This window comes from Equus asinus, chromosome 20 (assembly GCF_041296235.1).
Source record: "Equus asinus isolate D_3611 breed Donkey chromosome 20, EquAss-T2T_v2, whole genome shotgun sequence".
NCBI classification, from domain to species: Eukaryota; Metazoa; Chordata; class Mammalia; order Perissodactyla; family Equidae; genus Equus; species Equus asinus.
The window spans coordinates 37,264,805-37,291,444 of NC_091809.1; the positions used below are offsets into that span (position 1 = coordinate 37,264,805).

Sequence of the window (26,640 nt, forward strand, 5' to 3'; positions counted from 1 at the left end):
GAGCTGCTTGTGGGCAGGCCTCAAGTCTTCATCTTTGTGTCTTTGGCCCCCAAGCCCTGTACCTGTAAACCCTCAAAAAGTGGTGACTGAGCAGAGAGGCAGCCCTAGCAGTGTGGTGTGGCTCTCAGGCTCTGGTGGCAGATGGGCTTGGATTCAAATCATAGCTCTGCTATCTATTTGCTATGACTGCAGGTAATTTACTTACCCAAGCCTCAGTTCACTCACCTGCAAAATAGGTATAGTAATAGTACCTATATTAGACATATTTTAAGGATTAAATGAAATAATTCATATTAAGTTCCCAGAAGAGTTCCTAACATACGGTAAGGGTCCAATTAATGTAATATATTAGGTTGAAACAGATTAAATTTGCCATTGAAAAAGGATCTTTATTGAGATAAAATTCACATACCTAAAATTCATCCATTTAAAGAGTGTGATTCAATAGTTTTAGCATGTTCACTGAATTGGACAAGTATCACCATGATCTATTTTTGGAATGTCTTCATCCTCACAAAAAGACTCTATATCCTTTGAGCAGTCCTCCCCATTCCGGCTTACACCCAGCTGTAGCCAACCACTGATCTATATTCTGTCTCTATAGATCTGCCTACTTTGGATACTTCACGTAAATAGAATCAGGCGACATATGATCTTTTGTGCCTGGCTTCTTCCACTCGGCATAATGTTTTCAAGGTTCATCCATGTTGTAACATATATCACTATTTCATTTCTTTTTATTGCTGAATAATATTCCATTCTATAAATATACCAGATTTGGTTTATCCACTCAGTTGATGATTGTTTCCACTTTTTGGCTATTGTGAATCATGCTGCTGTGAACATTCATGTACAAGTTTTTGTGTGGGTGTATGTTTTCCTCTCTCTCGGGCACATACCTAGGAGTAGAATTGCTGGGTCATATGAGAACTCCACTTAACTCTTTGTAGAACCGCCAGACTGTTTTCCAAAGTGGTTGCACCATTTTGCCTTCCCAGCTACTATGTGTAAGGTCCTACTTTCTCACCAACACTTATTTCTGATTGTGATAACACCTATCTCTGATTGTAGACATCCTAGGGGATGTGAAGTGGTTTCTCATTGTGGTTTTGATTTGCATTTCACTGATGGCTAATGTTATTGAGCATCTTTTCATGTGTTTAGTAGCCATTTATATATTTTGTTTGAAGAAATGTCTATTCAAATCCTTTGCCCATTTTTAAATTGGGTTGTCTTTTTATTATTAAGTTGTAAGACTTCTTTATATATTCTGAATACTGGTCTCTTATCAGATATGTTATTTGCAAACATTTTCTCCCCTTCTGTGGGTTGTCTTTGCACCTTCCTGATTATATCATTTACAACATGAAAGTTTTTAATTTTGATGTAATCTAATTTATTTTTCCTTCTGTAGGTTGTGCTTTTGGTGTCATGTCTAAGAAAACATTGCCTAATCCAAAGTCATGGAGATTTCCTCCTATGTTTTCTTCTAATGGTTTTCTAGTTTTAGTTCGTACATTTAGGTCTATGACCCATTTAAGTTACGTTTTGTGTATGATGTAAGGAAGGTGTCTACCTTTGCATGGGAGTAGCCAGTTGTCCCAGCACCATTTGCTGAATTGATTATCCTTTCCCCCATGGAATTTTTTGGTAAATTGCCATTTTTGAAGGTCATGCTGGGTTGAATATAGATAATTTCATGGGGAACAATTTACTTTCTTTACAGTATTACCATGAAGGAAGCAAAACAAGAAATAACTGCAGTCTCTGACTTGGCCACGAGATGTCAGCAGTCTCCCAGATTCTATCCCTCTCCGCTGAGCTACTCCAAAATGTGGTTTTAATCAAGTATCCTCCACAAGAATCTTTCACTGTCTTTCTCTAACCTCCTGATAACCCTGACTTTGGCCACCCCAGTGTTGCACATCTTAGTCCCCTACTTTTTAGTAAAAAACCTGGAGTTTTCTGTTCTCTGGTGGAGAGTGAGGTAGGAGGGGGATCATGGTTTGGGCTCCTGGAGTGAATGTGAAATAGAATTAGATTCGTAAACACTCAGTTATAAAAGTACTCCAAGTTCGTTATAGAGCTGCGGACCATGTAATCCAGCTGTTCTCAACTGTTAAAAAGCCTGATGGAAGTGCAACTCACCAGCCACAGGGTGGCACAGCTCAGCTACAATGTCAAGGTTTCTTAGCTCCTGGCTGATTTTATTTTCGTTCAGTGTAGTAATAAACATTGCTATTTCTTTGTTGATCAGAAGCACTGATTGATAGTCATGTATGATTTTGACTAATAAAAACAGGTAAATGAGACGTTATTTAATAAACAGCAGAGGGAACATGAGAGTGACGTGTTTGGAAGCCTCTGCCACCGTGATGTTCTAGGCACATTAGACGTGTGATGTCTGCCGCCCTCCCTTCCCTTCTCCTCCACTCCCCTGGGTGATAAGCTCCTCCAGGGCAGGCCGCACCCCCCTCTCCCCACAGGACCCTCTGTTGCTCCCACAGCCTTTCTGACATGGATTGAGGAGTCCTTGGGCCCCTCACCCCTCCTGCATCTCCCACCTCCTGCATCTGTGGGCCCCTGTTTTCTCAATGCACACTAACCAAACTGTCCTAAGGGAGCTGTGAGGCTGGGATGCAGGAAGAGGCCGCTGGCACAGCAGCCTTCCCCATGCAGAGAGCTGTGCTAACCCGAAGCAAGTCTTCTCTCAGCACTCTGGGAGCTGTTACCATCTGTCCATCAGCAGCTTCAGGCAGCCAGGAGTGATGACCTGGACCCATTCAGGGAGAGGAGAAGGGGAAGGAGTCCCCACTTTGATGTGAGCAAGGAGGTCAGGGAGGGAGCAAGAGGTGAGGGCCGGGGCGGGGCTGCGGAGGGAGACAATCTCCTCTCCCATCACAGGCTTTGTGGGGAAGACGCCAGCTTGTCTTTGTCACCCCTTTCATCTCTCCGTCCTCTGGGGCCAGTTCTCCACCTAAGCCTTTGGGCTGCTCTGGGCTCCTTGTCCCAAACCTCCAGCCTGTGCCCCCAGCGTGGCCCCCGTGGCCTGCTGTTCATGGTGCGCCCTGGGCCAGCTTACCCACCCTCTTCGCAGTGGGAGTAGGGAGTGGGTTGGGGGAGTGGCACTGGGAGGGGACCATCTGGGTGGGGGCCAAACCCTTCTACTTCATTTGGAGTTGACTCTAAGGGGCAGGTAGTAGTTACTTCATGCTGGAAACACCCAGTTCTGAGAGTCAGAGAAGAGGATTCTCTCATTGGAATCAGGAATCTCAGTGTGGGGAGGGACCTCAGAGGTCATGGGCTCTGCCTTCAACCATATTTCCAACCGGCAGCTGCCAGGCCTGGTCTGACACGCTCATGCTGCAAGGAGTTCACCCCCTCCAAGGGTTCCCACACTCACTGGTGGGGAAGAGAAGATGAGGGAGGGGAGGGATGCAGAAGACAGAAGGATAGACAGGAGGGAGGGCTGCTGGCTCTCCTGAGCTCCTTGAGTCCTTGGAGTCACACACACATACACACACGCACGCACACACACCAGCGCCTCCTTGAGCCAGGACTGAAAAGCTGCCAGCTCATCCTGGCCCAGCCAGGGAGTCTGGCCTTTTTCCTGTCTAAAGTTACAGAATTTTCCAGAAGTTTCCCTGGTGTTTTTTTTTTCTGGAGTTATAAACCAGATTTGCCCTGTCCTCTACTTCTCTGGCCTAGGGAAGAAAAGCCAAAAAGGGAAAGAGAGCAGGACAGAGGGCCTGTGACCCCTCCCAAGGCATACCCTGCCTTCCCTCCCTCCCAGCAGTGACAGTAACTTCAGTGTTCGATGTTTGTTGCCCACACAGAGCCTCTTAGTGTATTAGCTTAATTAAAGCTCTCAGTGATAGCCTATGAGCAACAAGCTATTCTCCCTCATTTTCATTTCTGTTTTACAGAGGAGGACCCTCTGGCTCCCTGAGGTCACGTCTGGTGCGCAGCAGAACCAGGTTTTGACCCACGTCTGTCAGGCTTCAGAGCCCTTGGCCCTGCCCTGCATTTGCCGGGGGTACAGGTATCTTCGAGGTCAACAAAGAAGTCCCAATTATCCTCTTTCCACCCTTCCCGGATCCTGACCTGGATGGACAGCAGCCCTGAGAAGAGAGCGGGGTGTGAGCCTGGAACAGAAGGAACGTCTTACGATGGGAAGATGATTCACTTGTGCTATTTTTATTCTGCCGACAGCGGCGTCACCACCTCTCTGGGCCTCAGTGTCCTGGCCTGTGAAATGAGTGGGAAGAGACAACGCCTGCAATCTCAGCTCGAGACGCTCTCTGAGAGCCTTTCTAGTGGCAGGCCCCTGAGTCTCATTATGCCGAGAAACTGATTTCAGAGAAGAAATAGCCGCTTCAGCCCCCTGCCGGGAACCCACAAATTCAGCGTTGCAGAGTAGGGCAGTGAAGTAACTCAATATTTGGATCCAGCTCAGGAGTCATCCCTGTCGTTGGAGTGGAACCTCCCTGAAGGGAGGTCCCCGCCCCTGGGCCTGGAGGGATGGGCCCCCCGCCTCAGTCCTGGGCAGCAGGTTCTGACCTGATCGTTCCTGAGCGGGACAATGAGAGCGACAGGACCTGCTCACGTGAGTGCTTACGCTGTCCTGGGCACTGTGCGGTGTGTTTTATCTGTGCCATCTGATTGAATCCTCACAGCCATTCCAAAGTGGGTATTTTAGAGACCAGGAAATCGAGTGAAGCAGGTTGCCTCACGGCCCGCAGCTCGGAAGGGAGGAGGCTGAGACCAGAGCACACACTTGTGTCCATCGTGCCATCGAGCTGTCTAGTCTCAGCTGGCTCATAGATTTCCACCAACTTTTCTGGAGTGGAGCAGGTCTCAGGTTAGGCTCTTTAGGCCGTTAGTATGTTTTCCTAGAGTCCCCAGGGTATGGAGAACAGCCCTAACTATGCTTCCTTACTACAGTTTTGGGGAGAAGTAGGACGGGAAAGGGGAGCCGGCTCCTCCCCTGTGAGCAGAGGCTGCAGTTCCAGGCTGGACGTGTGGACGCCTTGGCTTAGGAGTTGCCAGGTGACACCCAAGCAGTTTAGGCCCCAGGAGTGAATGTCAGGAGCCCCCAGGGCAGCTCAGGAGATGGCCCTGAGGACTGGTGGGAACACAGGTGTTCCCCAGACCAGATTGTCCACCAAAGATGGAGCTGGAGACCAAGACTTGGGAGTGGAGGACATGGCAGAGACCCCCAGCCAAGGCCCCCGGCCTGGAAGCGAACAGATGTGAGAGAGAACACAGCATTGCCACAGCCCTGAAGGGCCTGGGTTGCTTGAGGAGTGTGGGGTGGTTTGAAGATGCTGGCATGAAGCCAGGGCTCTTTGGGTCCTGAGTTGAGGGCCAGAAGCACAGGATACCAGGGTTACAGGAACCTCCCAGATCTGGCATCAGTTCCTTTCTGTGTCCCCAAATCAGGGAATGGGGTGGTTGAGGCTCTATGTCAGAAGCTTTATTTCTTTCCCATCCTCCCAAGCAAGTTCACTCAGCACCAGCATCACTCCTCCCTGGGCAATTTAGCTGCTGCCAGCGCTGCTCTCTGGAGCAGGGAGTGGGGAACAAGAGGCAGAGTAGGAAGGAGAGCAGAGGGGAGAGCCTGGGGCAGGGGGGACGCCAGCGGCTTTGTTCCCCGTGCCCACCTTTAGGGAGGGAGGGGTGGGGTTAGCAGTGGCCCCACGGCCTATCTGACAAGCAGCCCTCTGTCTGTCCTCACCTCCCCAGCATGACTGGGGGCTGTGACAAGAGCTGTCAGTGCTGGTGTCCTGTCCCATCCATCGCTGACAAGACCAGGTAGCTCAGGACACCTGGGGAAGGCAGGGCTGGAAGAGCACGGTCCAGGGCCCCCTTGGGGAGGAGGGCAGATGGGAACACAGCAGCCTTTGTGCGCTGACCAGTGCTGGTCACAGGCTGCTTCCTGTGAGGGGCTCTGTCCCTGTCCTCCTCCCCACACTTGGACTTTGCACTGTTCCCCCGGTACCCACTCAGGGCCAGGCACTGAGCCTCTCCAGAGAGCCCATCCTGGAGGGTGTGAGGACAGGGACAAGCTTCAGGGTGAAGCAAGTGACAGGGACCGTCCTGGCGTTGGTCGGCTGCCTGCCCTCCCTGGCCCCTTGTGTCAGCTCTCCGCCGGACAGATGTCAGCCAGCCTGCCGCCAAGCGCTGCAGCTGAACTGGGAGAGTCTGTGAACTGGGGGAGATGTCCCCATGGGTGGGATGCCTGGGGGCTCCCAGACCTTGTCTTTCCCAGGGGCTCTTGTTCCTGATACCCCATGGACAGCCCCCGCTACCTGCCCAAGGCTGCTGTGGGTGGACCACTCGCAGTCCCCACGACCCCACTGGCCTATCTCAGGGCGTCCTTGCCTGTGGGTGGGACCTCACAGAGAGGATGGGGAAGCTTGACGCTGCGTCTGGGGTTGCAGGCGGGAGAATGGGAGAGGGAGGCCACTGATAGCACAGCACTCAGGCCTGCCCCCCAGCACTGAGGTCAGGAATCCTCATAACAGGGTCAAGCTCCAGATAGTGCTGGCTGCCCATCGTCTGTCTGTCTGCCTCTGTCATAGTTTCTGCCATGGTCTTTCTTTCTCTCTGTTGTTTGTGTGTGTGCGTGTCTCTCTGTCCATCTCTCTCTTTCTCTCACAGCCTTTGTATATGTTCATCCCTCTGCTGTTTTCCCTATTTAGAGCCTTTTCCTTTCTGTTTGGACTGGAATCTTTCCCTCGCTGGTGCTCTTTCCCTTCATTTTTTCTCTCTTGGGTCTGTCTCTCCTTTGTGTTAATGTCCCTTCTCTCCTCTGGGTGGCAGCTTCAGCCTCCCTTTCACCAGGAGAGGCCCAGTGGCAGGCTCACTGGATACCCTTCACAGAGACCACAGCACTGATGGCACCCTCTTCTCTGGCACCCCGAGCCTGGGGCCGCTGTAAGCTGTAACTGCTCCCCAGCTGAGTGACCCCTCTCAGTACCAGCCACGCCTGCTCTGCTAGCGTTCCCAGGCCGGCCCCTGGCCCTCCTTCCAGGGCCTGCCTCCCCACGCACCCTGTATGGAAACACTGGCGCCTCCACCCCCTCAGGGCTGTCATCAGCCCTGTCCTGAGTCCCAAGTCCTGTGTCTCTCTGTTGTGAAGGGGTGGGGGGAGGGGTGGCTGAGGAGAAGGGCTTTCTGTCTGCCCTGTTCCTGGGGACCATCCTGAGGATGACTTTAGAGTCAGATTCCTTCCATGGTTCACAAATTGGCTTGAAGACTGAAAAGGAAGGGGCAAGTCTAGCCGCCTCACCACCGGCCTAAAGCCCCTCAGTGGCTTCCACTCTTCCTCAGAGTCTGGAATCTGTCCAGGAAGGCCTGTGTAGGCCTGGCTCCCACTCCTGGGGTAACTGTGACCCCTTCATCGCCTGTCACTCCACCTTCTTCCTCCTCAGATGGGGCCTGGTGCCCCTACTCACGGCCCCGCCCTCTCTTTGGCTTCTCACACCGCACCGGCATGCCCCCGTGGCCTGGCTAGGGCCCCTCCTTCAGGGCCTGGTTTAAATGTCCCTGCCCCAGGAACCACCGCCCCTCTCCGCCTGCTAGGTCCTCTGTGCACCCCATCGCTGGGAATCGCTCCCTGGTCTACCCCATTTGATCCTCTCAGCAGCCCCTCTTGTCTGGGGAAGGGAGCCGAGCACGAGAGGGGGACAGCAAGTCGCCGGCACAGCCAGGGTTCAGCTCCCGGTGGGTGACCTGCCTTCTGCACGCCACCTCCTCGGGAATTCCTGAAGGAATCAGCTCTCATTTCCAAGCCTGAGTTGTCTTATGGCTGTCGAAATGCCAGTTTATGCATTTATAAATGCCCGAGTTTCACAAATCAAACATTTGTTGAGCAAGTTCTCTACCTCAGGCCTTGGGCTAGTTTGGGGTCCTGGACTCGCCAAAGGGAGTGTGGGTGGGCATGTCCAGGATGTCACCTGTCTGCCTCTGGACCACTTGTTCTCCAACCAAGTGTCTATGTTGATGCCCAGCCAGGGCTGAGGGGAGGAGGGGGCAGCGTGGCATGTGTGGGGTGGGCTGTGGGGCGAGGGCTTGGGGGAGGGAGACTGGGTTTAATGAGGTGACTGCCACTTGTAAATGAAACAGAAGGCGGAGCAGCTTGTGTGAACTTTGACCTCTCCTGTCTGTCTCCCCTTTCATCGGGAGCTTTACGAGCAGGAGCAGCCGCCTGGCCCAGAAGGGACCCACCGCAGCCTGGGGAAGGCAAGGTGGGGCTGGGGATGCTCAGCTCCAGAGCTAGGAGAAGCAGGGCTGGGGCCAGAGGTGCAGGCCGGGGCTCATCGGAGCCCCTGCACCTCGCTCTCCCTAACAGACTGCAAGCCTGGAGACGTCTAAAAATGCAAATTCCCAGGCCCCATCCCTGGAGTTTCTGTTCAGTAGGTTTGGGGTGGGGCTTAGAAATCTGTATTTTTAAAAAGCTCCCACAGTGATTCTTCGACTCAGCCAAGTTTGGCAACCACTGTCTTGGAACACACGGCTATGTCAACTGGCAACAGAATCTTCAGCTCACAGGCATAGGAAACTCCAGTCCTCAGGGACAATCATTGGTTCCATGTACTGTGTGTCCCCACGCGTCAGACACCGTGCTAAGTGCTTTACAGCCACTATCACATGGGGCCCGCCACAGAATCCTCCAAGGTTGACGGCATTACCTACTCTTCACAAATGGGACAGAGGTTAAATAACTTGCCCAGGGGACACAGAACTGAGATTTGAAAATGGTTCTGGGGCCGGCGAGGTGGCCTAGTGGTTAAGTGCACACGTTCTACTTTGGTGGCCCAGATTCTGGGTGTGGACATGGCACCGCTTGGCAAGCCATGCTGTGGCAAGCGTCCCACATACAAAGTAGAGGAAGATGGGCATGGATGTTAGCTCAGGGCCAGTCTTCCTCAGCAAAAAGAGGAGGATTGGCAGCAGATGTTAGCTCAGGGCTAATCTTCCTCAAAAAAGGAAAAGAAAATGGTTTTACCTGACTCCCATAGTTCTGTTCTTAAGCAGATGCTATCCCATCGCTTTTAGGGACCTATGTAAAGATCACCATTCACGTTGACAAGTCCAGTATGTAGGCAGCCAGAAATCACTGTCTGACTGCATTCTGAATACTGTCCGGGCCAGCTTTGGACTTTGTGATTGAAGACACGGGTAGAGACACTGCCCCGTCTTGTTCGCGACTGCATGCCCAGTGCCTAGCACAGCCTGGTGCCTAGGGAGTGCTTCATAAACACTAAATAGGTAGTAAATACCGTGAAAAAGAATAAAATAAAAAGGATCCTCGATACAAAGTATAAGGCAGCCCCTTCTACACTGGATGCCCCTTCATACAACAAAAAAGAGTTTTTCCTCTTTTCTGAGCAGAGGAAGTGAGTTTGGTTAAAAAGGAGAAGGTTCTGGGGCAGGGGCCTGGGCATGCAATTCGAGAGGGGCACAGGCATGGGAACAGAAGGAATTCCCCCCTCCCATCTGCCCACGACCTCCTGCCTGCAGCAGCAGGCCGGCTTCACTGGGATCCGCCCCCTCCCGCAACTCTTCTGGGGAGGGGGTTCCCAGAGCACCCACATCGGGAGCCCAGGCTCGCAGGGCCCAGGGCCTAGTGCACCACATTCGCAGCTTTAGCTTAATTTCGCCAGTGCTTCATTCATTCAAAAATGATTTATTGAAAAGAGGCATTCGTGGAGCATCTTCTCTTCCCAGGCCCTAGTGACATAAGGTGGAGAAGTCGCGGTTTGTGATCCTAAGGACAGAGGACTGGGAGCTGATGGAGGGTGGGAGAAATGAAATGCCGAGGAATTGGGACCTTCCAGATAGGGAGGAGAAGGCTGCTGGTAGCAGGCGGTCCAGGGGAATGTCACGGCTGCCCTTAAAGAGATTTGTGGGGAGGGGCCTGGAGATGCTCCTCCACTGAGCACAGGTGAGAGGAAGGTGAGGCCACAGTGCCCGTGGGGAGGCTGCCTCAGCTTTGAGGGGGGCAATGTCTGTCCCCCTGAGGTCTTAGGACAGAACGGAAGCCTGTCTGCTGAGGAGGATCACCATGAACCCTTCCTGCAGGCCGGGGCATGGCCGTGGATGGCTGAAGCGCTCCTCACCCCCAGGAAGCCATGGCCATTCCCGCTGTAGGTTAGGGGGCAGTGGAATGTCTCTTACAAACCACGATACTTTTGAGAATGAGAGGTGGCCCTCAGCAGTCACACCAGGACAGCAGGTTTAAACCAACACTCTCCCCAGACAACCAGGACTATGGTCACCCTGCTCAGGGGTCACTCCAACTTCAGAGTTTAGGGCACTAGAAGCCAGATGTCCCAGCTCCCAGTTAATGGCTAGAGCAAGTGGCAGCAGAGGACTCGAAGCAGCGGTCCTCAGCCGGGAGAACCTCGCAGGGGCAGGCGGGAGGGGCGACTGGGGGAAGGAAGAGGGTCCCAGAGGGGAAGGGGCAGGGAAGGGCTCCGAGCCAGGGCTCCAGGCTGTGGTCACAGCGGCTGCATTGGGGAGCTGCGGTTAACCCGACTCCACACCGCGGAGCGAGTATTAAATAAACAGACCGGCAAATGGCATCGCCCGACGGGGCGGTGGGCGGAGCCAAAGCGGCTTCTAGAGGGACGCTTCCCCGCGCTTCCGAGTCGCCAGGCACGCAGGGGCTCCAGGTCAGCCCGAGGGCGGTGACTCCGTTTTGTCGCTTGGACTTTTGCAGAATGTGATGCAAGCTGCAGGCGTCCTTAGTAAACGCACAAATGCTCTCCAACATACGATTTTGCAAGTCCAGCGGATTTGTGGACCCCAAATTAAGTATCTCTATCCTAGGAAATTAGGTTCTCCCTCTCTCTCTAACAGCTTCATTGAGAATGCACGATACCATAAAATTCACCCAAATTAAAGTGTGCAATCTAATCCTTTTTAGTATATTCACAGAATTGTGCAACTATCACAATTAATTTTAGCACATTTTCAACACCTCAGAAAGAGCCCCCTCCCACTTCTTAGTCATCACTCCCAACCCCCACCTTTCTTTCCAGCCCCAGGCAACCACTGACCTATGTTCTGTCTCTAAAGATTGGCCTATTCTGGACATTTCATATAAATGAAATCATACAATGTGTGGTCTTTTTGACTGGCTTCTTTCACGTAGCATAATGTTTTCCAGACTCATCCTGTTGTAGCATGTAACAGGGTTTCATTTCTTTTTATTGCAGAATAGTATTCCGTTGTATGGATTTGCCACATTTTGTTTATTCATTCATTGGTTGATGGACATTTGAGTTGTTTCTTCTTTTTGGCTTTTATGAATAATGCTGCTTTTAACATTTGTGTACAAATTCTTTTATAGACATATGTTTTCATTTCTCTTGGGTACATACTCAGGAGTGGAATTGCGGGGTTATATGGTAATTCTATGTTTTGCCTTTGAGGAACTGGCAGACTGTTTTCCAAAGAGGCTGAACCATTTTATATTCCTGCCTGAAGTGTATGAGGGTTCCAATTTCTCCACATCCTTGCCAACACTTGTTATTATTTGCCTTTTTAATTCTAGACATCCTAGTGGATGTGAAGTGGTATCTCATTGTGGTTTTGATTTGAATTTTTATATTGATAATGATGTTGAGGGGCCAGCACCTAGCCGAATGGTTAAGTTCGTGCACTCTGCTTTGGTGGCCCAGGGTTTCACTGGTTTGAATCCTGGGTGCGGACATGGCACCACTCGTCAGGCCATGCTGAGGTGGCATCCCAAATGCCACAACTAGAAGGACCCACAACTAAAATATGCAACTGTGTAATGGGGGGATTTGGGGAGAAAAAGCAGGGAAAAAAAAAGATTGGCAAGTTGTTAGCTCAGGTACCAATCTTTTAAAAAAAGAAACGATGTTGAGCAACTTTTCATGTGCTTATTGGCCATTTGTATATCCTCTTTAAAGAAATGTCTTTAAAGAAATGTCTTCAGATCCTTTGCTCATTTTAAAATTAGGTTGTCTTTTTATTATTGAGTTGTAAGAGTTCTTTATATACAGGTCCCTTATCAGATATGTGATTTGCAAAAATTTTCTCCCATTCTGTGGGTTGTCTTTTCACTTTCTTCATGGTGTCCTTTGAAGCACAGAAGTTTTAAATTTTTATGATATCTAATTTATCTATTTTTCCTTTTGTTATTTGTGGTTTTGGTGTCATATCTAAGAAACCACTGTCTAACTGAAGATCACAAAGACTTATGCCTATATTTTCTGCTAAGAGTTTTCTAGTTTTAGCTCTTACATTTAGGTCTTCAACCTATTTTGAGTTAATTTTTGTGTATGGTGTGAGGTAGGGGCCCAAATTCATTCTTTTGCACATGGATATCCAGTGTCCCGGCACCATTTGTTGAAAAGCTCCCTCCTTATACCTTCCTTCTGCTCTTCTCCTGCCCATACCCCCACCCATGAGAAGGAATGTGGGGTCATTGATTAGTCATGTGACCTTGGCCGAGTCAGCCATGTCTCAGAGTCCTAGTCTTCTCATCTCTAAAAATCTGCAAAATGAGCATCTCCACAATTCCTATCTCAAAGGATATGTTGTGAGGAGTAAACTAGGTGATAGAGGAAGCTGTGGACAAAATTTCACGAGCACTCATTGTTAAGTGCACCACCCTTGGTTTGATGAAATGGCAGGACCTCTGCTTTCTCTGTCACTTCTGCTCCTTATGATCTAGTGTGCATATCCTTGGCAACTTGGCCCCTTCCACTTTCAACTCTTTGGTACCCTTCCTCAGCAATAGAACTTCCTTTTATGCTTTGCCTTGAGTCAGTCTGGCAGGAGGACAGAAGCCTTTTGCATTTTTTTTTTTTTTTTTTTAGCCTCTCCAATGTGTTGGGGCTGTTCCAGGCTCAGGACTGTTCTAACCTTCAGTGGATTGAAACATGTTTTCTGTGAGTGAGAGGGTTGCACTTTATTCAGAGAGACAAGGAGAGGTAAACAGCACAGGTAGAGGCACCTGCTCTATGTAGTTTGGAGGTGAGTCTTGGAGATTCCTCGGGCCAGGATCCCTCTATCCACCTTCTGTTAATCCTCCTCCCCTTCACCCACTCCTTCAGTCAATTAACTAATCAGATTATTTTCATCACTTGCTATTAATTATTCAGATAAAGCTTACAGACAAGTGGCAGAGCTAAAACTCTCTGGACCTCTGGACTTGTGATGGACTGGAAACGGGAGATGACAAGGATAACTTTCAGGTTCCTTGCATGTCTCCCAAGCAGGTGATCTGGAACTTCTCTTTGTCTGAGGATGTCTGTAGGAAGATACAAGGTTGAAAATGGACATTGGATCAAGTGCTGGTCTGACCACCTTTCTGTTAGTTATGGGCCTTGGCCAAGCCACTAATCTCTCTAAGCCTCAGTTTCCTGATCTGTAAAACAAGGATACTATGATTAACTTCCTCATAGGAGCTTGTGAGGATTAATGAAACAGTGTGTGTAAAGCACTTGCATAATAACTTGGATAAAGTTAAGTGTTCCAGTGGATGGTGGGTAGTATTATTTTCTGCCCTTCATCTGTCTGCATTACTTTTCTTTGGGGGCCTTCTTGTGACTGACCATCTATCTCTGACACAATGACATTAATTGTTTGGCTGATTTGCTGGGTAGCTCCACACTGAGGCTAGGAATATAGAGGAAGACAGGATGGGAGGTGGACTGAGAACTTGGAGGAAGTAGGGAAGGAAGGGAAGGTCTCATCCTGTGGAGAGGATCTTCTTTCCAAGTGGAGAGCTGACCCTTATCTTCTAGCTTGCTTTGCCTCTTAGCAATCCTTTGAAACAGGGATGATGTACCTTCAGGATCCTCCTAAAGATGAAGGGATAGTGATTGGTTGTAGTCTTAGCTGAGGTTGGACTCTCTGGGGGGCTCTATGCATGATGGGCCTTGGGAGCAAGGCTACAACTAGCCCATATGGGGTCTCCATGTGAATTTCAAGAGGGCAACCCTTCTCCGGTCCAATGCAGCCCTAAGCTGCACTTACTCCTTAACAGGTGCCTTTTTGCAGTGCACAGTCTGCACATTGTTAGTTGTTGCCCTACTTAGAGGACAGAGGGAAGTCTGCTTTAAGACGTCCCAAGGTATTTGTGAGCTCCAGATCCCATGAGCTTCAACCACGGCATTGTGCTCTAGGAGCCACTCACAAGAGGGGAGAGAGAATGTCTAACAGCTTTGTGATCACTGAAGCTGCTTGAGGAAGGGAACTCAGAGGAGGTGAAGAATGAGGATGTCTCTGAAGGACACACTGTGTTCTAGGGGAAAGGTCAATTATGTGTAAAGTTCTCCACCTCTGAGGATAGTTTCTTATCTCAACACTGTGTAGATATAGGTGGGGCTGATTCCTGGATGGGAGGTAGCAGGGTGGGTCTTACCTGAAAAAGGCATTGAATGACCTGGTGAGAAGGTGGGGCTTCACCATTGCCTCCTAGTTTTTATATGATAGCCTCCTCTGTTTGCTCGGCATGGTAACTAAATCCTGTCCCTTCTTTCAGGAAAGCACATGGCTGTACACAATCATTCATCACACCCCTGCCTCTGGCCATGTCTCTTCTGACACCCATTATCAGTGTGTGCAATGCGGTATCATTTCATTGTGAGGTGCCACCACTCTGGCTCTCACTTCCAGCTCACACACCTTTCGGAGTAAGCTGGTCTGGCTATGACACTTGTCCCCACATTGCTTGCCTTGGCTGAATCTCCCAAAGGCTCAGTGGGTGGTGTTCTCTTTCTGCCTCCTCTCTTGTGTGGGCAGACACTAAGATAACTCCCAATGATTTCAGTCTCCTAGTATCCACACCCTTGTGTAGTCCTGTTCGCTTGAGTGTGGGCAGGACCTGTGATCTAACTTCTAACAAATAGAATGCAGCAAAGGTGATGAGATAGCATGTCTTTGCTTATTTTACGTAAGATCATAACTTCCTTCTTGCCAGCAGACTCTCCATTGCCTTCTTGGCTTGCGCAGAAGCAAGTGGTCCTGCTGGGGAGGCTCACACGGTGAGGAACTGAGGGCTGCTTCAGGCCAACAGTCTGCAAGGAATTGAATCCTGCCAGCAGTCTTTCTTGGAAGTGACTCCTTCCCAGCTTCAGATAAGACCCCAACCCAGGCCAGCAACTTGATTGCAGCTTTGTGAGAAAACCTGAACCAGAGGACTCAACTAAGCTGTGCCTAAATTCCTGACCCATAGAAACCATGAGATAATAAATGTATGTTGCTTTAAGCCACTAGGTTTGTAGTAATTTGTTACACAGCAATGGATAACTAGTACATCTCTCATGTTAGTCCTTCCTGATGCTGTGTCACTCTATCAAAAAGGATATTTTTTCTCAGACAATGGAGCATATCCTCAGATGCTGGTAGCTATAATGACTGTCAGTTACCATCTGCATAAGTATACATCTTGGCTTGGGAGCACCCGTCTGAGGGAGGCTTGTCCTAGCTAAGCTACCCAGCCATCCTGAGAAATGTGGCCCCCCCTAGACAGCTCCAGCCTAGGGGATAACACCTAGGCATTGACAATTGGCAATGGGGACACAGTAAAGAGTGAGAGAAAACTTACATCCCCAAACTCCCTATGCCCCTATTCACAGTAGGGACTGTTTCATACTCTTTCCTAGCCCCACTGTGTCTGACATGTAGATTTGCAGTTAGTGGTTATTCAATAAATGTTTGCTGATTCATTTGATCCAGTCATTCCTGAAGTTAGATTGGGGCTGATGAAGAAGTTCTGGACTACATCAAGGGCATGCATTACCTAAATTTTAGGTCAGTTCATCTGTCACAAAAAGGGTGGGGACATTGTTGGACCTTGGAAGAGGACTCATGGTTCTATGCATGTAGAGGGAGGAATCTGCATGAAAGAACCCAGGCGGGAGATGACCCAAGTTGGCATCTAAACCTGCAAGGAAAAAATCTGCCTTCTCAGTCTAAAGTTTCATCAGTCTTCAGCTTGAGCTGGAGGCCTGAGGGAAACACCACATTGGTTTTGAAAAGATATCTCACTGATTTCTGTGAGTCCTCCACTCTCCTAGGAAGAAGAGGAGTAGAAATTGGACTGGGGGATTCAGAGATCTCAGCTGTTGGGCTGTGAGATTCTGGATATATTGGTAAACTTTTCCGTTTCCTTCCTCAGAAATTACAATTAGGTAGAAGAAATCTTAGAAGTCCAGAAGCCCAATAATCTCATTACGGAGGTAAAGAAACCAAGGCCCAGAAAGGTGAACAGACTCATCCAACATCACACAGCCAGTAGGTTGCAAAGCGGGTCCAGAACCCAGTGCTCCCTCCATATCACTCCCATGCCTCTCTGCCCTTGAATGGGGCAATTTATAGCCATGGGAGCCAGGACATTTTATGGCTGTGGATGCGACCACAGCCAGGGACTTCCCACACTCAGGGTGAAGCACAGCTGAGAACAAATATGGGAGTGCCTGGGATAGCAGCCCATCTCCCTGCCGTCCCTCAAGGCTGTAAGAGTTGGAAGTTCATCAGTAGCACGAGGCATCTTGTTCATATTTTCTCGGCTGGGCGGTCCTGGCAACTGCTCTTCATTTCCTGCAAGGGAATCAGTTTTTAATCTCTGAGCTCAACCTCACTTAGGATGGGGCGGGGGTTGGAGGGCAGGAAAACTGAATCCTCAAAACATAGAATCCCTTCTCCCTGTCCTGGGGCACTCTGAGGGGCTGGTGGTGTCCAGCAGCTGAAAACAAGGGGCCCTCGCTGGACAGCTGCTGGACAGAGATCCAAGAGGCCTGGAGGTACAGAGGCGGAGTGAGGCCTCTGCTCTGAGGCTGTCTGCCCAGCTCTGGGCTCATAATAAGTAGCCGGGGTCTTTCCACTCCCATTTAGGACTAGCCGGAGGTTAAAGTCATTTTCCGGGCCCCAGCCATGCCCCATATTGGATTCCATTTCAGGTGACCTCTTCTGAGAAGCCTCCTGATCCCCCATGTGTGGATTAGGTGCCCCTCCCAGGGACCCCCATAGTGCCTGGGCTGCCCCCATCCCTAGGCCTGTCAAATACGGCAGTTGGCTGCTTGCTCTTCTCCATCCATCCAGCATCCAGACTCTGATGGGGAGACATCCCTGTGAAAAAATGAGAATGGAGGGATTGGGCAGGGAGAAGTCGATCCCATCGTGGTTGCAAGTGAGGCCTCTTCTGGTCCCAGGAGGCTCTCTGGAGTTGGGATTGCCCTTTGGAGTTATCCCAGGTGAGGCTAAGAGGCCAGGCCTTTCTTGGCACATCAGATGCCCTCTGGGAAGAAGCACGACCTTGGCCAAGGCAGTTCCCAGTGAGGGACATGGTTTGAGCCACCAGCACTCAACGTTCTCAGTGGCTGGGGCATGGGTCTGTCAGCGTTGAAGGGGGTCCTGGGCTGAGCACCCCAGTATCACCTTAAAGATGGAGATTTTTTGGTTTCCATGGTATTATCTGACACTTACAAGGCATTCCATAGATATTTGACTGTGTAAATGAAAGATAGCATTTTGGGGGCCTTTTCTTCTCTGGGCTAAAAATTTCAGATCCTTCAAACATTTCTATGTCACATGATTTTCAGTGCTTGCATCATCCTGACTTGTATCTGCCTTGAGTATATCCTTGTGACACCTAGAACTTAGTGCAACACTCCGGGGTGGTTTGACCCATGGAGCAGAGTTGCATTTCACATTCTCTAGTCTATGTGATGCAACCTGAGATTTTTGGCAGCTACAGAAAACACAGCCTCCTGTTGTACCTACAATTTACTAAGATTCAAAAGTTTTCTTCCCAAATATGTCCTGCTTGCTTCCCTGTCTCACCCTAATAAAACTGTGTGTGTGTGTGTGTGTGTGAGAGAGAGAGAGAGAGAGAGAGAAATCTAAGGGCAGGACCTTGCATTTATTCTTATGAAATTTTATCTTGGCTGGTTTGCCCTACAGGTCCAACCTACTGAAAGCTGGGTTTTCTTGATCAAGGAGTTTTCCGTTGCTCCTAGACCCAGACCCAGACCCAGCTCTGACTCTCTCTCCCAAATTGCCAGTACATACTGTGTACTCAGTGTATGCTAGTCCTGACCTAATCACTCCACATGGATTTTGCCCCCTTTAAGCCTCATGACAACCATGAGGTAAGCACTTTTATTGGCCCCATTTTACAGGTAAAGAAACAGGATTAGAGAGATCAATTCATCTTCCCAATATTCTAAGAGTTAATAATATAGTGGAACAGGGATTTCAACCCATCTGTCTGATTCTAGCACAGGTTTTTAACTTCTATCGTGGATAATCCTTATATTTTCATCCAAATCGTTCATCAGAATGATGGAAAGGAAGACTCAGGGACAATACTGTCGAGGAGATAAACGTGTAAAAGCATACGTAAGTAGGGATCTCCCTGGGTCAGAGTGAAAATTCTAACATACAAGCAAGTGATGTGAGGTGACATCATCTATCCCAACTGTTTCTTGCCACATACATCCATTTTCAAGGGACTCAGGAGCCCCCTGGAAAAGAACTCAGACATCCATGTATACACCTACATCCGTCTGTAAATCTGTAAATGCAGGGAGGCAAAATGAGACTGAAAACAATCTCTCGAAGCTAATGTACTGACCAGGGCCTTTGCACATGCAGCTCCCTTTACCTGGACAGCTCTTAACACTCCTCCCAGTGCCGCCACCCACCCCCCCCCCCACCCCCCCAATATCTCTTTGCCTAGCAAACTCCTATTGATCCTTCGGTCTTGGCTTTAATATCACTCTTTCCAGAAGGTGTTCTCTGATTACCCAGGCCAGGTAGGCCTGTTGGTATATGTTCCCGGAGGACCCCGCTCATCTCCTAAATGCTTAGCACCCTTGTAGTGACTCATTTCCCTGTCTGGCTTCTGCTAGACTATGAGTTCCATGAAGGCAGGGACCTTATCCATTATGTTTTCTACTCTAACCCGGCTCCTAGCCTGGCCCGGAGCAGGCTCTTCTTAGAAAACCAATGAAGAGATTTTGAAAACGGTAGGTGGAGGCAGAAGGAAGGAGGCAGCTCCCAAGGCTTTCGTCGGCCAGCCACCCAACACCCAGCTACTCCTTTTCTTGTGCCACCTCTCCCCAGCCCTCACCCTGCCTCACCCCCATGGCCTTGCTCGGCTGTGCTTGATGTGCACTTGAACTGGTTTTCACCATCAGCAAATGTTAATGGGAAGGGAGGGCCCTGGAGTTCAGGTCGGCACCCCCCTGGGCATGGCCCTGCCCATGGAAACGCAGCCTTACTTCCGCTGTGGGATATCTGTGCTTTATGCCTCAAACCCTGCCAGCTTCGTCCAGCTGCGACTCTCAGATATTTTTTTGTCTGCCAGAGCAAGTCTGTGTTGAGGAGGTTTTAAAATGACACTGAAATCACAGCCACTCACCGATGACTCGGAAGGGGAGAACAGGCCTTGGGGTGGGGGATGCCACGGCATTGAGAAAAAAGCTGTCCTGGGAGTTTACCGCCCAAACTCTGCATCTCCACAGTGGTTCTTCTCCGGTCACAGCACCAAACAAGGACCACGTCTCCCAGGTTCTCCTCCGTCCCACGGAGGCAGTCCCTTGATTCCCTCCAACTAGAAAGGAACAAAAGAAGCCAGCTGCTGATTTCTACACTCACAGAATATTTAAGACTCTTGGTGACCTTATATTTGTATTGCTTTCACAGTCAATTAGTATTGACTATTTGCTATGTGACAGACATTATATTGTACGTCTTCTCCTTTATACTTAGAACTTTATTGTAGGTAGAATAAGGACCATTCTCTCCATCTTGCGAATGAGAAAACTAAAGCTCAGGGCAGTTACATGGTTTTGCCGGCAGCACGGCCACACCAGCGTCTAGACTCCGATCTTTGTCAGGCCCTGAGCTCTCCCTGTGATGCCCAGCCGCTGGCTCCAGGACGGCACGTTCTGCTGCCCAGGCCTCGGGGCCACTGGGTGTGGGATTTCTTTCTGACGGGGATGAGACCGAGATAAGACAGACAGCAGGCAAAAGCACCACTAGGCAGAACTGATTTGAGGAGCTGGCAGTTTCTTTCCCCAGCCACGTGAAAATTTTCCAAATATGGGGAACCATCTGCTGATGATGTGAGAATTGGGCAACTTCCACTCTCATCATTAGCTTGGCAGCAATGGAAAGTGAGTCCAGAAAGAGCCCTTGTGTATCATAAAGGAAATTTAAGCCGTATGTTTCTCATTCATTTACCCTTAAGTCATCAAAATGTTGGTTTTAAAGAGGCTTTTGATGTCCAACTTGCTTTCTGGTTTTTTTTATGGAGGAGAGAGAGAAGAAGTCACGATTCTCTAGCTGTAAATAGCCCAGTTTGGGGAAAGCTGGAGATGATCCAGTACCCCAAATACCGGAAGAATGGAGGAAGCTCCAGGCAGGGCTCCACTTGGGATCCCAGACAGGGACCTTCATTCTCATTAAAAAAAAATGTACATTGAGCACTCAGTAAGTGTCAGCCTAGTAACAGGTACCAGGTAAACAAATCATGATTCTCTCCCTTAAGTGTTAGCGGAAAGTGGGAAGACAGACGTCTAAATAAATTACTGCCCTGTTCTCCTATAGGTGATGCCTCTGCCCAAAGTCACCTTCGGTGGCTACAGCCCTAAGCAGCAACACCACGAGACTGTGGCTCAGAGAGGTTGCCATGTGCGAAGTCACCTGTGCAGTGGATCCAGTCCTGGAGCTGAGATCGAATCTCGGCTGTCTTGCTCTGGAGATCATGTTCTGAACCTCTGCTGCCTTTAGAGGAGGGAGAGGGGGTGTTACCTAGGCAGGAAGAAAGCGAAAGAACTGTCCAGGTGGAGGAGACAACCCCTGGGAAGGCCCCGAGGAGGGAAGGGCATGGCCCAAGGAAGGTCGGTGTGGCAAGCACAGCAGAGGGCCCAAAGTGAGGCTGGAGAGGCTGGCGAGGGCCAGACCCTGAGGGCCTTGGTGCCAAGGCAAGGATGTGGACTCTAACCTAAGAGCAGAGGGAAACCACTGGAAGGTTGTAAAAGCTCTCCAGGTGATTCTAATATGCCTTCAGGGTTGAGAACCACTGGGGCTGAGGTGGTGGCAATTGAGGCAAAGAAAAGTGGACAGACTTGAGAAGTACCTTGGACTTCGACTTATAGGATTTGGAGTATCACACAGTGGGGAGGGACAGAGGAGGTGTTGAGAATGAAGAGGGGATAGCAAATGATGTTGATGGCGAGTCCACAGAGGAGGAGCCCAGGGATTTGTGATTTCTAGGAGGCAACTGCTATGCTGACACTCCTATTAACACCAGAGCCTCCATGTGAGCATTGAGATGAGCTGTGGCCTGAAGACTGCCCAGGCCTTGAAGTCCAGATCACTTTGGTCCTTGTAACCCAAACAACCTAGTAATTAATATGCTTGTAGTACAACATGGCAAGTGTCACCACGGAGATATAAATAAAATGCTCGGGTTGCTGAGAGAACTGAGGGACTAATACTGCCAGGGAAAGTCAGGGAATTCTGAGGAGGCAACATTTAAGTTAGTTCTTAAAGGATCCGTAGATGTTCTCAGGTGAAGAAGAAAGGTATCCTAAGCAGGTAAGAGGGCACAGGGATGTTAAGGGCCCACTGAGTCTGGGAAAGTTCAGATGGCAGTGATGTAGGCGTGTCAGGGAGAATGACCAGCATGAGATGGAAGCAATGGGCTGGGACCAGCTGAGAGGCATGGAGGCCAAGGGAAGGCTCTGGATTTTATCCTTGGTAGCACCCCTCTACCTGTGAAGTCTCCTCCTCACAGGACTTGGTCTCTTGCCTTTTGTTGGGAGCCTCTGAACACAAGAGATTCCTTGGAGCCAATAGGCCCTTAGAAGTTCATCTAATCCAGTCCGTGTCCTTAGAGGGCACCAGATCTTAACTGACCTGGACATCCGAGAAACCTCCCTGTGCTGGAAGCATTTTAAAGGAGATCCTACAACCTCACTGGGCCACACGTTGGTTGCTCCACAAGCCCTGATCCTAATTCTTTTCTTTTACAGTTTCAGCTTATTTGGTAGATTCTCAAAGGAATGGAAACAGTCACCATTTGCTATAACAAAAGATCTCACATTCCTAGGCAATCACCAATGAGAAACATTTACTGGACTCTTACCCTGTGAAAGGTTCTGTGCAGATCGGAATATAAAGAATTAGAAGACATGTGCTTTGGCTGCAAGTTGCTTATATCTGAGGAGTAAGGAAATGACAACGCAAACTTGTAACACAAGGCAATATGTGCTAAGTGCCAAATACAACCTTCCTTGATTCCCACAGGCAGACTAGACTGTCTCTGCCTGTGCTCCCATTGTTCCTGGTCCCATTTCCTTCCACATAAACAGTCATCCCATGATAGTGCAGCTGTTTGTTTCCATCTGTCTCCCCAGCGGACTGAGCTCCCTATGGCAGAACTCTGTCTCTTTCTCTTCATGGGAATCCCCACTCTCCATCTCAGTATCTACTTAGGTTAGGTGCTCAAGAAACGTTTGATGGATTAATAAATGGATGGTGAAGACAACAAGTTTCTCTTAGAAGTTCAGAGGTTATGGGGATCCCTGTGGGCCAGAATGGTCAGGAAAAGTTTGGCAGAGGCAGTGGAGCACCTACCAAATGCCTCACTTGTAGTGGTGGGACATGAGAACCAAAGTAATGAAGCTAGAAAGTGGTGAGTTGGGCAGGAGAAAGGTCTCCCATAGTCAAACTCCAGCTAATATTTTCCGGGTTGTAGCCAGGGCCTCTAACTTGAAACATAGTGGATTTGGGGCCAATTAAGGAGTGAATTGTTCTAATTTGTGACCCAGCGTTGAGTCACGGGGATCCTGAGTCCATCCTGGGCATTCTTCTGAGTGCTAGAGCACCAGACATTGCTCTGGTTTTTCTGGAGTTTCCTGGGATCCCCTCCACTAGAGACTGTGCCCCCTTCTGAGGCAGTCCCTTTCCCTGTTGCTCAAATTAAAACAGCTAATTTTAGACACCTCCTGATTACTCCTAGCTGGTCTCATTAGCAGAATTAAAAAGGTTAGAACCTTTAAGTGGAGAAGGAGCAACTTTCATTGATCCTGGTCTGTTTTCCATCTCCACGTTGCTGTTGATGTTGGCTGCCTTGGAGAAAAGCAAAATGAACTCTCTCCCAAGAGAGTGGACCACAGGCTGTTGGCTGAGTGCCTGAAGCAGCGGGTGAGGGGTGAAGGGACATGTCTGATGGAATATGACCACCTCTGGTGGCAGGAACGTGTTTTGCTCCTAATATATTTCAAAAGCGCATAGGCTTTCATTTTTTGATTTATATATTCATTCATCAGTTAATGATCACTTAGTGTATGCCACGCTCTAAACTATCCTACATCCCAGGTTCTTAGGCTACAAAAGGATTTAATGAATGGTTCCTGCTAGCCAAGAACTCACTGTCAGGTGGGTGTGATGGACAAGCATAGGACTACCAACCCATATGATCCTTGTAGAGGAATGCGAAGGGTACTGTAGTAGAATAACATGAAAGATAACAACTAATCTTGGAGTGTTATGTTCCAGGTTCTGTCTAAGGATTTTACATGAATTTCCTCACTTAACTCTCACAATAACCCTGTGAGCACAGAGAAGGACCACCTAACTCAGTGGGGAGTAGGAAGCAAAGAACAGGTACAGAAGGAAGAGAGGGCATTTCAGGAAGAGGGAATGGCATGTGCAAAGTTGTTGACAGCACCATGTGCAAATGGAGTTTGGGCATCTATATACCTCTTCCTGCACTTCTTTTTCTCTGTCACAGAAGAAAAGATTCCTGCAAATGTCTTGCAGTCAGTAATACCTGTTGATTATAAAATGGATTTCAAACATCTCCAGGACATTTCTATTCTTTTGAAAACCATCCCCTGCAGTAGCTCTGGTCTCCTGCCAGATTTGCACCTTATCTACTAGATGATGGCTGGGAGTTTATTAATCCGCCCACCCCAACTGTCACCAATTCCCTCATTCTTGCTCCTCCCCCTGCTCCCATAAATTGATCTCAGAAGTGTTCTTTACACTTTTAGTCTAGAGCCTTCTAGAATCTCTCTTTTCCCTCCACTAACACAGCTCATTTCCTGATGGACTTGAGCATTAGGGCTTCTCTCATCTCTTCTCTTAGAGTCCCAGTTATTCTGGGACTATCCCTAAGCAGGATCAATGGTCAAAAGACTTCTCCAACAAATACAAGGTAAATCATCATTAGCAGCAACAGCAGCTGCAGTCAGCGTCCGTCTGTGCACGGCCCACGCTGGACACCACAGAGTTCAGTGTTTTCTTTTGTCTGACATTCTGACGTCCCAATCAGGATTTATGTGGAATCTAAACCAAAGGACTTACATGGTACCCAAATACTAGCGTAGGAAGTGAAAAAGGGAGTTGTGGAGAGAGGGGAACTGCCAGCACAATGTGGGTCACAGAGAAGATACTTCTAGAACAACTGAGAAAAGTGACCCTGGAGAGACAGCAAAGCTACAAATAGTGGTTTTTCCAACCCCAAGTCAGATGGCCCGAGAGTCTGGGCACGTCTCACCATCACGGCCACTTTTCAAGAATTTGAACCTCCTTCTTGGGTTCAAGGCCAAGGAAACATGGCCCTCTCCCTCTCTTTTGCATACCCTTTGTCCTAAATCATAGAAAGAGAAGTTCCAAGCACCGGCCTGAGACAAGGGAGTCAGGGAGCCTGGCCTCAGAGGGGAAAGGATGGTGCCTCGCAAGAAAGCCAGGTTTCCTCCTGCCTTGTGTCTTGGCTCCGTATAACGATGCTCTCCAGAGCACTTGAGGCCTAGAGTCTTGTTTAATGGGAACAAGAGACTCGTAAATCCCAAATCCAGACTCCCTTGGAAGCTCCTGGCTCCGCTCTTGCCTCCTGGGCTCCCTGCCATGGGGAGCGTCTCCCAATCTGCTCTCCTCCTCTCCCAACAGACTTCACACAGTGACTTTTGGCTCTAATGGGGCAGCCTCTACCCGCCTGGCTGGAGGCCTTGGGCCTGCTCTGGTTATGATGGATGAGCATCTTTGGGCTGAACTGTAGCCCTCAAGTCCTTCTGAAACTTGGGGTTGCTGGATCCAGAGATGCTGACCCAGCACTTTGGGGAAGGTCTGATAGACTAGGTTTTGGAGAGGTCCCAGACAGCCATCAGTCCAACTAGTGGGGGTGAAGAGAGGAGGAAAACCAGGAAAAGTTTAGATGAAATCTACCTACAGATACCTTTCCTTTAAGTGGAGGCCCCAGCATCCAGGTCCATCCCTTCCTTCTGTGGCCCCATCCTAGGGTGCTGATCCCTACCAGCTCCAGCCAGCTGTCTGGGAGTCTGTCCTTCTTCCACTCTGATGAGGGGGCTCCTGGCCCCTCCCTTCCCCTCATCCTTTTCCAGTCAACCTTGTCCTTCATCTAGAGGTCATGAGCAGAGACCTCCAGGTGCAGCCTGTGCTGGGATAAGAGGAGTCAATCCCACGCTGTCAGGCAGATCTGTCAAGAGGGCTTTAGGGTTTGTAATTAGGAGGGCCAGCTGGGCTCCTTCTTTGTCTCCCCCTGCCCGTCCCCCTCAGCCCAGCTTGTAACTTGACTTCTTAAGATAGAACCAAAAATAAAAAAGAAAGAAGAGCTGCTAACCCTCACCTCCTTTCCATGTTCTAAAAATAACCTTGTGCAAGGTCTTACTTCTTTCTTCTTGAATCTTGATGTCTTGGGTCCTTAAGTACCCTTGGGATTTGCAGGAGAGTTTCTGATGGAGGAAACTGATTCCCGGGAGTTGTCGAGGCGGGAAGTTTGTTCCTTTGTGTTGCAGCGGGTTGGCTGTGGGGCTGGGGCTGGGACCCAGGCTGTTCCATGCTCCAGCCTCGATTGGAGCTAACAGGGTGGACATAACCCGAGGGCACCAGCAGCCCTGCGTGCTGGTCAGGCTCAGGCCCTAACTCGCAGGTGGCCTTGGACCAGATTTTTCTCCTCTCTGTAATTTCCTATTTCACAGAGAGAAGAATACTTCTCCTTTCGAAGGGTCTCCAGATAAGCGACTGCCGGAGAAGGAGTGATTATTCCTAGGAGCAATTTGTCTCAGAGGTGAAGTGGTCCTCGAAGGATTTAGTGATGGAGCTGGACTGTAGTGTTTTGATTTAATCATGGCAATGCCCAGGAAAGGCTGTTGGTCTAGGGGTGAGAGCTGCTGACTGGAGAACGCCGCTGTGACATGGATGAACAGGACGTGACAGAGTTCATGGCAGGTCCAAGGCTTGTTCTGGAAGATTCATTTCCTCTCTCAGGCCAATTCAGAGAAAACCAGAATTTGTGGGCACAGAGTTCTAGCCTCTCTGGGACCCTATTCTCAGCTCTGTCTCCCTCTGCCTGCAGCTCTGTCAGCACCTCGTGGGTCTCACTGTCTCTGAGTCTCACTCTCTCTGTGGGAACCTCCCCCTTTGGGACCCAATTACTGAAACCTCCAGGAAAGTTTAATTGAATATTTGTATTGAAAACAGGAGCCAGGGCCCACTGCCCTGATTAGAGAAAGCCGGGGACAAGAGGAGAGCTGTGTTTTGCTTTTCATTCCAGATTAGGGACCTTTAATTGGGCTGGGAGCCAAGAGTGGGGCTGGGGGATAATGAGTCTGA

General features: G+C 49.4%; 1 long non-coding RNA gene across 1 annotated transcript in view; it reads left to right on the forward strand.

Annotated features, from left to right (window-relative positions):
* The first annotated feature begins 3,926 nt into the window (after window positions 1-3,926).
* LOC123278942 (uncharacterized) overlaps window positions 3,927-26,640 on the forward strand; it is a 57,468-nt gene continuing 34,754 nt past the window's right edge. The window contains exon 1 of the long non-coding RNA XR_011495623.1: window positions 3,927-4,606. This is a non-coding gene — a long non-coding RNA (uncharacterized lncRNA). The remainder of the gene's footprint in view (window positions 4,607-26,640) is intronic.